Source organism: Phyllostomus hastatus, unplaced genomic scaffold (assembly GCF_019186645.2).
Source record: "Phyllostomus hastatus isolate PE091 unplaced genomic scaffold, TTU_PhHast_1.1 phas_contig_152, whole genome shotgun sequence".
NCBI classification, from domain to species: Eukaryota; Metazoa; Chordata; class Mammalia; order Chiroptera; family Phyllostomidae; genus Phyllostomus; species Phyllostomus hastatus.
In genome coordinates, this window is record NW_025333622.1 from 3,496,193 (window position 1) to 3,510,537 (window position 14,345).

At 33.9% G+C, this 14,345-nt stretch overlaps 1 pseudogene; it reads right to left on the bottom strand.

Annotated features, from left to right (window-relative positions):
- Positions 1 to 555: 555 nt before the first annotated feature.
- Positions 556 to 13,587, bottom strand: LOC123813435 (annotated as a pseudogene).
- Positions 13,588 to 14,345: the final 758 nt, after the last annotated feature.

Consider the following 14,345-nt stretch of genomic DNA (forward strand, 5'->3'; position numbering starts at 1 on the left):
CGTGGCTCTGGGAGAGAGGACCATGTGCCTTTGCCAGAGTGGGGACCCCCTCAGCTTTAGAAGGGGGAACCACCACCTGGTTTTAGCAGAGATCCCGGAGACTCAGCTGAGGGTGCCGGGAACCCAGGGAGGTCTCCCAGTCGAGATGGAGGATTAACTAAGAACCAGAGGACTGCCTGAGCCATGGACTTCTATTTTCTTTCCTGAGATACGGTACTCTGGACTGGGCAAAGGGGGAAGGAAGGAAGGACTGTGTCTGTTTGTGGGTGTTTTAAGGGACTTTAGGATTTTTGATGAAGACATTAGGTCACTACTTTAAGTTTGTATAGCATTAAATAAACATTTCCTTTCCTTTTCACAAATCTCTGGCATTGAGAGACATCTTTCCTCGGGCGGCGGACATGACGGACCTGGGGGCTTTTTTTCAATATTAGTATATCGTCTCAGGCCCCCCTTGTTTGTTCTGTAACACAATGATTTTTCAGATTTTTACTTGCATGATTCTTGAAACTCCATAGGAGCTCAACTCCTATGTATTGCTTCTTTTACAAACTCCTATGTTTGTATTGCTTCTTTTAATGGGGTTTGAGAACAAAATTTTTCTTTACTTTCATGAAAAAAAGCTTTTGAAGGTATCTGAAACTTTATTCAACTTCAACTGAAGTTTTCTCTTGTTTTGCTTTATTTTAGTAAGCTGAGAGCAGAGTGTTGACACCTCCGATTTTAATTTCGTCTTTTAATTTCATAACATGCTTGATTTTTCTTTTGCTTTACATTCTGATGACCTAACAATTTAGCATAAATTTAGGTTCTGATGACCTAACAATTTAGCATCTTAGTTTATTTAGCTGTTCCTGATCTGCACCATGTTCATTCAACAGAATCTGTTTCTCTCCTTCATATGCATGCAGTTGTAGCTGAAAAGGCTTTGGTTTATTATATAGTTCTACATAAAGGAGATGTCACATAGTCATTTCTTTAGTTCTGCCAGTGTATTTTCTTTTCCAGTTTCTCTTGCTTTTTCCTCTTCCATCTGCTTCTTAAAGTCTTCACCTTGCTGCTTGAGTTGGTTCTCCAAAGCAGTTATTTTTTGGAGAAAAGAAACTGTGATTTCTTTAATTTCTGCTTCTTCAGGTGCTGATCTGGTCTGAATATCCTTGAATACTGTTGATTCGAGCTCTCGGTTGCCAGTATCTGATGCTGAACATCCTCTGCTCTTTTCCCAAGCTTTTTTCCTTAAGCAAAGAGGCTTTAGCTGAAGAACTACCATCACACTAGCTGATAATGCTTCATAGCCTTCAAATTGAGCACTAACGTGTCCAAGGTTTTGCACCATTATACCTTGCCTGCAAAAGCAGGGTGGCCTGACTGTGAACAACTTATTTTTCTCAAATTCTGTTTTTCACCTTCAGGTTTTCTTCTAGAAATTCAGTTCTTAAGCACTAGTTTTTGTTTCTTCTTCCAGTTGTTTGGCCAGGTTTTCAGCTTGTCCCTCATTTGGCTGTAGTTTATCTAGCTCATTCAGAGCTCCCCCGAAAAGATCCCTCTCTTGTCATCATTTCCTTTTGAAAAGAACATAGCTTTTGCTGAAGACTAGAAGATAATCCCTTCATTGTTGCAGAAGTGAATCGATTTCCAACTCTTTTTGTTGTAGCTTTTCATGTTCTTGTTTTTCAAGAATACATTTCTTATTTTTAAAAAATTTTATTTATTTAGTTTTTGAGAAGGGCAAGGGAGTAAGAAAGAGAGGGAGAGAAACATCAATGTCTGGTTGCCTCTCGTGTGTCCCGGATTGAGGACCTGGGCTGCAATTTAGGCTTGCACTCTGACTGGGGGTGGAACTGGGCGAACCTTTGGTTCTCCAACCAGCATTGAAGCCACTGAGCCACACCAGCCAGGGCTAAACTGTTTTAAGTGTTGCATTTCAGAATTTAGGTTTTCATTGTTCTCTGTCCTTGTTGATGAGGTCTTTTTCTTTTTCAAGTAGCTGACATTTAGCATTTAGAATTTTTACATGCTTAGACAACATAACATCATTTTCTTCTGTTTAAGGCTTAAAACTTCATGACTCTTCTCTTTCAGATTTTCTCCTAATTGGGCAATGTCTAGCTTGTATTTTTTAGCTTGTCCCTCAAATAAGCCACCACTTATGTCTTCAATGTATTCTAAGAGCTTTTCTGTTTTAAGAAACAGATTGATTTGTCATTAATCTTTTCTTTATGAAATGAGTTCCTCTCAAGCTGTTCTTTCTCCCCTGAGGCTCTTTGACATTCTTCTGGGTGACCTGCAGATTCACGCCTATGCCTTACTTTTTAGCCTTCATACTACTCATCTTAGTTTCTCTTTTGTTTCTAAGTTTCATCAACTCAGGGCTTAGAATTCTCAGATTCTTTTGGTTATCATCTTCAGAAAACTTAGACTTTACTAGCCTTTAGAAAGCGCTTAGACTTTGCTAGTTCTAGTGAATTCAGTAGCCGCTTTTTCAGTGCAGCATTACCTGCAGGGAGACGTTTTTTTCCTTTATACCAGCACTTAGCTTTGCTGCCACCCTCTGCAGCTCAGCTTCCAGATCCTGAAATCAGAGTCATTTGCCCTGAGCACCACATTCCTGTCCAAGGACACAAACCTCTTTTTCCAGCATCTCCAGTGTTTAACATTCTTTTGAGATTTCTTTTTTAAAAGTATTTTATTGATTTCCTTTTTAATCCAAAAGTCAACTTTTCTCACTGAAGCTTAAGAGGTAGCATTTTTTGTTAACAGTAAGATTTTTTTTAGATTCTATTTGTTTTTATATCTTTGCAATTTCTGAAAGGATACTGGTCCTTCAATACTTCTGACCTTTCCACATTATCAGCACCTGGAGAAGGTGCACCCCAGGCAGATCACTGACTCCTTTCAGCAGCTCCTCAGGAAATGGAAGGGTGCTAGGGTTCCTGGCGACTTCCTTTCTAATGTCTTTAAAATTGGAAATAAAATACTTGGAAAATCAAAATGCAAGTACCTTGATATTTCATTATATAATCAATCAGTGAGCATTTACTCTATACCAAGCACTCTGCTAAGTGATGAGAACACAATGCTGAGCAAAAACAACACACATAAGAAAGTTTGGTGTCTAATGTGAGAGACAAACACTAATCAAATAGTCACACACTATATTTATAACCCCAAACTGTCCTAACTTCTATGGAAAATTAAATGGTGTTTCATGAGTATGTATTAGGATTTCAGGAATGGTTTTGCTGAATTAGAGACTAAGCTAAATTCTGATAGATTTGTAGAAATGGGAGTACAGGCTTGGGGAGAGAGCATTAAAGGCAGAAGAAGGAACATGTACAGTGGGCCTAATATGCCAGGAATACACCTGGGAAATATAAGAATGTTAGTATAGCAGAGAGGGAGAGGGTTAGAAAAGTAAGCTGCAGAGGGAGGCAGGAGCTGGTTAAGCAGGCTGTCCAGGACATCTTAATCGTATTGGTCTTGAAAAGATAAATGATGGTGTTTGCTTTTTTTATCATTAATGCAATTTAAGCATAATTTTATAAGTCTATATTTTTCACATACTTTTGTTAACCTATCGTTCTATAGTCAATAAATACCAAATGGACTGAATACCAAAAGCTATATGGACTAAAGAACAAACACTTTGCCCCTTTAAAAGTATGTCTATTTGTGTGTTATTTCACAAAGTTAACCATTTATTTGAAGCTTGACAATGTCTGAAAGTATGTGGTAGGTAAGTTCTTTTATTATTCCTCCTCAAAATACTTTGTTTTCTTAAGCTGGTATGTTATTTGAATCACTTCTGTCATTTTAGAATTATACCACCAAGTGTTAAAAAAATTCTCGTGGGATTTTGATTCAAATCAAATTGAAATGATAAAAATCAGGTATATTTAATATCCTTTTTAAATAATTTATTTTAGACAGAGAGGGAGGGAATGAGAAAAAGAAAGAGACATCAAATGTGTGGTTGCCTCTGGTGTACCCCCCACTGGAGACCTGACCTGGTCCACAACCCAGGCATGTACCCTGACTGGGAATCAAACCAGCAACCCTTTGGTTTGCAGTTTGATGGTCAATCTACTGAGCCACCTTAGCCAGGGCTTAGTCTTCTTTTTAATATTGCACTTTCTAAACTCATTTTGCTACTGAAAATACCATAATGATAAAATGTAATGATAAACAAGTCATGTCCATTATTTAATTAGAACAATGGATGGCTACCTTATCTATTTTTATAAGTATCCAATACTGAAATACAGAAAGAAGTTTATTGGCCATATTGGGATTGATTCTGACCTCATCAATATTATGGTTTGAAACTATTAAGCTAAGTGTTTGTAAATTATTACATATATCAAAATCAGTAAATTTAAAAATTAAGTAGTATTTAAATTATGCACTTAAATTTCAAGGTTCACTATGCATGCAGAGAAAAATAATATGCTGAAAGAACCTGTGTGCTGCTTTTCTGTGTTCAACTTCTTCATTTTTATTACCTTAGTACTACAGCAAAAATTATCTAAATGTATTGGAGATTGAAAAGCAAGGGCACATAGGCACAGAATTACAGTCAACTATAATGGATTAGGTGCTCAGCTGAGGATAAGCATATCTTTTGACAGGCTGCAAACCATTTAGAAAATTATTAATGTAATAAAATGCAACTTAAATTTGAAACTGTTACTGATTCCAAACATGATATAGCATTTTCAAGGATGAATTTTACTTTGAAGGAAGAAGTACCCAATTCCATGCTTGAAATAAAATTTGACTAAGTAGCCTTAAACTACTGTTAGATCCCTAATAAACATAATGTAGCAACATTTGGAAATGTAGGTAACCCTTACTTTCCATCTATTATAGCAGCAGTCTATTATATAAAGTATAATAAAAACACTCAAAATAATGAAGTCAAAATAATTCTAAATCAAAATAAAACATGTAAGAGAATACTTGAGAAAAAGATAACCAATTCTAATATTAATTAAAAGTACATAATAAAAACCAGGTAATGAATGACACACTAAACATATCATGGGGAAATGTATGTCATTATTTAATAATCAATTTAACTTCCCTTGCTCCTTTTGAATTTAAATTTTATATCTTCTATTTTGGTGCATTATCTCATTTACATTCACCTTCATAACAATCCTGCTCATGAAGAAACCAAGGTTCATGAGTTTATGTGAAGTGCTGACAATGACATGTCTAGAAAGACATATCCACAAGCTGTAACTAGACTTTTGATCCTAATATCAAAACCCATACTACTAATACATTTCCTATGCCAAATTTGGTATTGAATATTTCCACTAAGGGCTAGTAAATTTGGAATTATAAATCACAATAAATAGTACAATACAATAATTTGATAACCAAGATGATAATATCCATATATTGTAAATTATATTTTTTAGTCCAGATATCATGTTCACAGTGTTCATCACAAGTATTCTGAGAAGCACTTATGTAGCTGGTGGTTAATATTTACTGAATTAGTAAATATTAAATGAAACCTCATTAATCAAAACTAATTGAAGAAAGCTTAATTTGAATTAGTGAACATTCAGAATTCAAGATTATCAGATTTTAAACTATAACTAAATTCTACTCAAACATTTATTTAGGAATGCTGTGAGCTAGACCTTAGCCAGCCAGTGAACAAGATATATTGTTTGCCCTTCATGAGCTTACAATCTTTTATAAATATGTTAAGTGCTTTGATAGAGAATTGCACAAGAAGCTGTCAAAACTAGGACTGCTGTTTATGATAAAATACTAAGTGGATTTAAATAGTACAACTCAGTGGATACTTTAGTAAATACTATTTGTAATAATGAACTTTGAATTCATTCAAGAAATATTCAACATCTTCATTCTAGTGCTGTTTTATAGATGTAAATACATTTGTCTTTAATTATGTATCCCTATAAGTTGTCTTTTTTTTATTGTATGTAGGAAAATAAAATTTAATACAAATTTAGCCTTATTAACTGTAATATTTAAACTTCCCAGCCATACATGATAATGTTAAATTATTTTGTTGGTTTATTGAATTCTTTCTTGAGCAATTATCACTGGTAATGAAATAAATCCATAGCTGTGCTTTCCTATATAATGCACACTATCCTTGTGAAATATTTCTGTCAAAAGACCAAAAGATAGAAACTTGTGAGGTAACATCATGCAGATCCTAATTAAATGATATTTTACAAAATAACTCTCCAAAAATGTCAGTGTGTCAAGAATTCTCCACAATAAAAAAAAGATAAAGTAGGCTTAGGAAGTGTGCCAGATCGACACATATGACAATTAAATTCAATACATGATTTTGAATTTTTTTGTGCAGTAAAGAACATGCTTGAGACAATTGAAGGCATTAATCAATTTGGGATATTAGACAACAATGTTGTAAAAGTAGTGGTTTCCTGATATTTAAAGTTGTACTGTGATAATGTGCTTTCCACCATTCCTACTGCTTGGATTATGAGAGGGATGAAACCATGTGTGGAGGTGGAAAGCTCAGACAACATGAAATGCGGAATTTGGTGTAATATCTTCCTTCCTAAGCCTTTTCTTTGTGCTACTCTTCAGATTCTATAGCACTCTGGCTTCCTTTTCTATACTATAGCTCCTTGTTGAGTACAATCTTGTAGAATCTCAGCAGCACCAGATATCTCCCAACATAGGGTCTTTAACAGAGCTTTTCTCTTTTTGGTTTGTTTAAAAGTAAAATATATGATGGAGGTTTGGGAAAGACAGGTATGTTAGTTAAAGGATAAATACAATCATGACCAGTTTTCACTATTTTTTTTTACTGAGTGCCATCCTCATTGATTTTTAGTGATGATGAAAAAGAGAATACATCACTTTCTTCTGTTGTTTCCATTCATACTAGTAAATTTGAAAACCACAAAGGGACAAGCGGATAACCACAGTAAAGAAGAAAACACAGAAGAGAGTAATAGCTCCTATGTCTTGGGTCATCATAGTCTCACCCCCACCTAGTTTGTAGTCTAATTTCTGGTTAGGTCTTACCTTTCCCCTTATCTGATTATCTATCAGTTCTGAACACACTAACATGTTTTATAACTCCTATATGATTCTTGATGACTAGGGATGGTAATTGACTCCCTAAACCTCTTCCATTTGAAGAACAGTTATTCATTTTTTTAAACACAAGCTGGAGCTTCAGTCCATGTAAATTCTTTCTTATTTATTTCCCTACATAAGACGACTCTACCCTGCCAATTTATTCTACCTTTTTTTGTTTATATATGGGTATCCTCAATGGTAAGGTTACTTTACTGTCTGATCTCTATACCTACACCTAATAAAGAGCCAAGCACATAGCAGATGCTCATGAATAGCTAAATTAAAATAAATGAGACATACAAAATATAGAAAAGTAGAGATAAAAATATGCATAAGCAATGCAAATCAACATTTCTGGGCTATATATACCTTTGGAGGGGAGGAGGGATTAAAGTATATTTTACAATAAAAAAATAAAATAAAAAATAAAAATAAATAAAACACCAAAGCTAAGAAGCAAAAAAGGTATGGAGAAAGCAGTATAAATAAAAAGTTCACAGAATAAAAATACATTAAAAAGGGAAATAAAAGGAGATGCATATCTAATGATCTCCCAATTTGCCACACTTTCTCATATCTGAACGTCAAGGGAGATGTTAGCAAGGTCAGAGGTGTTCTATGTAAATATAATTCTTGTGATAGACAACACACGGTTTAAAAGTGAAGAAGAAATGAAGAACTTTTTTTAAATTGTTGTTCAAGTACAGTTTTTCTGTCTTTTACTCCCATCCCAGCCCACACCCCCAGCCTTCCCCACCTTCCTCCCATTTCCACCACCCCCCAGTTTTTGTCCATGTGTTCTTTATATTTGTTCCTGCCAACCCTTCCCCTTTTCCCCGATATTCCCTCCCCTCTCTCCTCTGGTCATTGTCAGTTTGTTCTCTATTTCAGTCTCTTTGGTTATAGTTTGCTTGTTTGTTTGTTTTGTTGCTTAGGTTCCTGTTAAAGGTGAGATCATATGGTATCTACCTTTCACCACCTGGCTTCTTTCACTTAGCATAATGCTTTCCAGTTCCATCCATGCTTTTGCAAAGGGTAGGAGATCCTTCTTTCTTTCTGCTGCATAGATGAAGAACTTTTTATTGTCCAATATGTTACAGAAAGCAGAAGAGAAAGTGTCATTAGTTTCTTGGCTATCAATTTCCTGCATGACTAGGGTTCTTTGAACATTGGTGATCAGCTCTCACACTTGCCTAGGTTTGAGGGGTTTTCTACAATTAAGACTCTCAGTGCTGAAACTGCGACAGTCCTGAGAAAACCAGGATGATTGATCAGGCTACTAGGATCCTTATAAGAAGAACTAGGCTGCAAATTTGGTGTCTACAACATCAGTAAAAATGTCCTTTTAACCCCAAAGTCATGCCATTTAAATCTAGACAATTTTAGAATACTGTCTATTTGAGATTCTTCTCTAAGGTGTAGATTTCTTGAAAAGCCAATGCTTTGATGCCTTTAGCATGTTAATAAATTTAGTCAATGAATACTTAATTTCAGTATATGCATTTATTATGTGTCACTGGTTTGCCAACAGTGTTTCATTGTCTCATTTAAAAATCTGATGAAGATGAAAGGATGACTTTACTGCTAAAACTTGCTGCCTAGAGGAATTATGTACCACAAGGATAAGAGGCTGAGAGGCATGTAGTTATATACCAAGTTTAGAGGCAAGTAATTATTTTGGTGGGGGTGGGGGGGAAGAATCCTAGACACTAGTTTAAAGGCAAGTAATTATTTTGTGGGGAAAGCCTAGTGCTATATATTCCTTTTATCAGCCTACATGTTTTAACCCTCTTTCCTTAACATAGAAACTAGAACGTCCTCTCTTTGGGTAAATTTAAGCACTGATTGTGTCAAATGGCAAATTACTTGCATGCTCTGTCTCATTGCTTTTTTTTTAAGTGTGTATTTTTTAATTAAAATATATGGTTTCAAAACAACCTGATTAAGTAGTCTGATATTATTTTATATGTTACTTTTTGATAAACAATGTAAAATTGAAAAAAATAAGCCATTTTCCTCAGCTGGCGAAGCTATTAAAAGAGAGTGTTTCCCTGTATTGGAGCTTAAATGCTTGGTATTGGTCCCTAGGGGAAAACGTTCTAAGTATGAGGTATTTGCTGGATATTCTGAGACTTTACAAAATGTATGAAGCACAGTTTTCAAGTTTACTATCATGGGAATTAAATGTAAATAAGTAGTTAAGGTATTACTGAAAATTTGCATAACACCCTGTGTACATGGCCCTTTCACATTTTGTCAATCAGCTATCTTCATAGCTCATTAAAGCAAGCATAACAGGAATTTATAACCTCCAGTTGAACAGATCAAGAATATGAGGTTCACTGTAATATTATTCATGTTGGCCAAGACATAGAAAAAACTGAGCTTCCTTCAATAGATGATTAGATAAAAATGTGGTACCTACTACAGTGGAATATTACTCAGCCACACACACACACACACACACACACACACACACACAAGAAACACTGCCATTTGTGACAACATGGATGGATTTTGAAAATATCATGCTAAGTGAAACGAGTGAGACAGAGAAAGTCAAGAACCGTATTATTTCACTCATACATGGAATATAAAACTGAAGTTAACAAACAAGAAAAGGAAGCAAAAACTCACAGACATGTTCAACAGTATTGTGGTTACCAGAGAGAAGGGGCTTGGCAGAACAGCAAAGGGTAAAGTGGATCAAATACATGGTGACAAAGAAGCTTTGACTTCTGGTGGTGGACACACAATGTGACATACAGATGATATATCACAGAATTGCGCACTTAAAACCTACATAATCTTATTAACCAATGTCACCCCAATAAATTTAATTTAAAGAGAATCTGAGGTTCAGATAAACTATATGACTGTTCAAAGGCTATTGGCATTGTAACTAGGAGTTAGAATTCAGGATTTTTTTTTCTTATAAGCCTGTCTTTACTATGCTGCTTCAAACAGCATAGTAAACTCATTAACAGGTAATAACTGCAGTATAGAAATTTCTCTTAGGGCTATGAATTTCAGTAATCATTTATTTTAATATGCATACCCCAGTCTCATCATGTTGTTGAAACTTTATAAATGTTTGCTGAATGAATGCACCTGCATTATAAGAGTATGTCTCACCCCTAGTGTTCACTGATGTACTTCACATCCTGTAATTATTTACAGCAGATTCACATAGGGACCAAGTTGTTTCATAAATAGAAGTGTCCATCCTGCAAAGCTGTAAAGCTTAGTGTCCAAAGGAAAGATTCTGATGCTAGGCTGGCTTTTTAAATTCTACCTCTTGAACTCTTGACTTGTGTGACTATGTGGAGATTACTTTTCAAAACACCTCGCTCTTTCTCTCTCTCTGACTCATTTTGCCCTCTGGTAAAATAAGAGTAATATCCTACTTATCTCAGAGATTTTTATATGAATTAAATGAGCTGTTTTGAGTAAAGGTTTAGAATAGGGTCTGACATTTGGTAAATATTATTTGTCTTAGCTACTGTTAATATCATGGTCTTCATTATTCTTTTACTCAGAAACCTTTGATTGTATACAGGCTCATCCACTTGTTTGATCTTGGGAACATTGTTTTCTATCAGTATACGCAAATTCTTCATCTGTAATATTTGATATTTTCAAATAAAAATACTGAAAATATTCAGTGTTTAACAATATAATTGCCAATTAAATTTAAATGTTTTTTTTAAATTTAATAAACATCGAATAACCACAGTGAATCAGGCTTTTCATTAGTCTCTGTAGACAAAATGCTTTTTAAAAGCAGGAAGGATTCTTTTTTTCTGATATTTTAATGAAGGACACAGACATAATAAACTATTTTCACAAATAGTAATTGCATATAGTAAATCCATACACAGCCAGAAAACATTCAATTAGAGCTAATACATGCAACATATAATCTATCATTCACTTACTTTTTGATTAATGGAGTTTACTTAATTGTCTGTACATTTTTTAAGTTTGCTAAGAACACTTGTTAGATTTTCAGCTCAGAGCAAAAAAACCACCTTCATATATACTGCAGATCATATTTTTAATGATTAGAACTTAATTGATTTTTTCTTAGGTTAGTGGTGATAAAGGCAAATTAGATCATTTGTAACAATGCTGACCAAATCCCAAACCCAGGTGTTCTGACTCAATTTATCCTACGTGTCTTTGTAATAACCAATATCAATGATTCAATTTATTAAAGTTGTTAAATCTATTGATGACATTTTTAGGTATAAAATTATGTAGCCATTAAATTTTAAAATATAATCATAAAATTATATGCATAGAGGAGGGTCATACATATACAATTTTGAACATGAAACTGTCACAGAGAAAAATGTTAACTACAAAACCTACATTAATGCAATCATTAATGCTCTGCAGGAGATTTCCAGTTCAGGGTGGGATAAATTGTGATTATGGTTATAAATTGCTTAGTATAAGGGAGTAAATAACCTAAACAGGAATTCATATATTTCTTTAGAAGAAGTTCATGTTAAACCCTCACCTAATAGTGAATTTTATTACTATGAATACAGTTTAACTCTGTGTTCAGCAATTTTTACATTGGACAACTAAATTTATTACATGCGAACATTTATATATTCTGAATATCACTAGAACAATATGACTGACCCATCAATTTACATTAGGAGGATATATTTTTATAAATGTTAATGGTCTGTAATTATTATCATATATACCTCAAGCAGTAATGCCCAAAGTAGAGCATTATTTTAGGATATTCCAATTAGCTACTTATTTTTATTCAAAATGTTATTTTTTGTCAAATAACATGCAAAAGATCAGCAGAAATTGGTCACAGTGAGCTACAATATTTTATACCATTATATCACATTTATTTGCATTTCCAAAAATACATGTATGCACAAAATAGTAATCTGATATTTTGTTTGACCTTTTGCAATATTGTTTCTAAATAGTAGAATGTTTTTCTAGTCCTTTTAAAGGAAAATATTAATATACAAGGTCTGGCATAAATAATGTCCCTTTTTATTACAAAATCCTTTATTACAAAATCATAATCATGAAATTCTATAACATAACAATATCACACTCAAGTACACTATATGACATTTTAGGTGAAATGTTCAAATTAAAACTATAAATTATTACAACTATGTTATTACCCTACCAACCACACTCAAGCAGGCATCACTTCTGCTGGACCTTGTATGTGTGTGTGTGTGTGTATGTAGAAAGAGAGAGCAATATTTTATATAAATGTTTATATAAATGTGGGAAAGATGTATGAGGTCTGTCTGGAAAAAGTATAGCTACTATTAATAGAATGAGAACAGTTTGTGTGACATCAATGTAACCTGACAGCCGAGGAGAGTGGACTAGAATGTTCATACGTGAACAATGACGACTTCACTGTCATTGGGGGCAGTAGGTGCTGTTGAGTGAGCATGTGTACCCTGTGGCCATCACATTCAAAATGACTGAGCAGGTAGGGCAATGAATCTTCATCCAATTTTGTGTTAAGCTTGAACATTACTCACAGAAATTATTTGGATGATTCAGAAGGCCACATATGTGGGAAACTGGGGATTGGCAGCTTTACCATGACAATGTGCCCCTCATGCATCATTTCTCAGGCAGAGTTTTTTGTCAAAACATCAAGTCACCGGATGACTCAGCCCCACTGCAGCCCAGATTTGATGACCTGAGACTTCTGGCTTTTCTCAAAACTAAAATCACCTTTGATAGGGAAAAGATTTCAGATAATCAGTGAGATTCAGAAAAATAAAAATGGGCAGCTGATGACGATTGGGAGACTGTGTGAAGTCCCAAGGTGCCTGCTTTGAAAGGGACTGAGATGTCATTGTCCTGTGTACAGTGTTTCTTGTATTTGTATCTTCTTCAATGAATATCTCTATTTGCCATACTACATGCCTGGATACCTTCTAGACAGACCTTGTATTTACTAGGATAAATATTTCTAAAATATAGTCAGACTGAGAAAATTAAAAAAAAACATATATAAAGAATTTCATTAATATTTCTTATTTGTGCCCTTTTCCTAAACATTTATGCTTTTTCTACATGTTATTTTTACACTATGCATTATGATATATAACATTGTTCTTTCCCCTTCTTCCCTTCTTTGTGTTTTTGTTTGCCTGTATTGTGATGTACTTTTTTTGTCTATGATAAACAAGGCTTTGTGTCTCTAGTTTGAATATTGTCACATTCTTATATAAAAATGAAGATAGCCAATAGTATAATGTTTAATAGATATCCCAAATGCCATTGTAAATTTCTTTTACCATAAAAATCGAAGTTTACTATTCTCCCCAAAATTCATACCACCCACACACAGATAAACCACTAACTTAGTTCATTTTCATTTTGGATATCTCTATATCCTTTGCTTTCATTATTACTGGATTTACCTTATACTTTGTGTACTTGCACAGTCACTTCTTTCCCATCTTCCATTGTACCGGGTAGTAAAGAATAATTAAGAATCCAGAAATAGATACTTCTGGACATTAATTCTGGTATTATTTTATCTTACTACTCTTGTGACTCAAATACATTACTTAATCTTAAACCACTGTTTGTAAAGCTTAAAATATGAATATTGCTTCTTAATTCATTGTTCATTAGAAGATTAAGTGAAATAATACATATGACATAATTATAGTACTTAGAAGATATCACTGGATATCTTTGTGTCATCTTTGAGTTGCTCCTTCCTTCCATTTTAAAACCAAACTTTCCTTAAGATTCTGCTCTCATTTCTTTCTTCCATTTTTATGGTGCAAGTCTGTGACTTTACTTACTATAAAAGTGTTAGTACTTTCTATAACCCAAACATCCCAATGAAAGTTATGAAAACAAGCTTTCTATGGTCCATCCTAGGATAAAAATGCTACAATTGATTTTAAGAGGTTGAGGAGAGACAATAAATTTGCTATTTTAGAAATAAAAATAAAGAAGGTGATGCAGTGTCTAGTACTCATTCACATTTTCTGTAATAAGCTTGGAGTTCATGTTATTGCACTAATTTTAAAAGAATATTAACATTTAACTACTTGGTAATTAAAATTATATATTATAATAAATTTGATTAAAAAAAAACGGTTCCACTATGTATCAGCTGGTAAGTATAATTTACTGTTTATAGTGTAACTGCCTTATTATAAACAAGAAACTCAGTTGTCACTTAAATAATTGCAGATTTGGCTTAAACC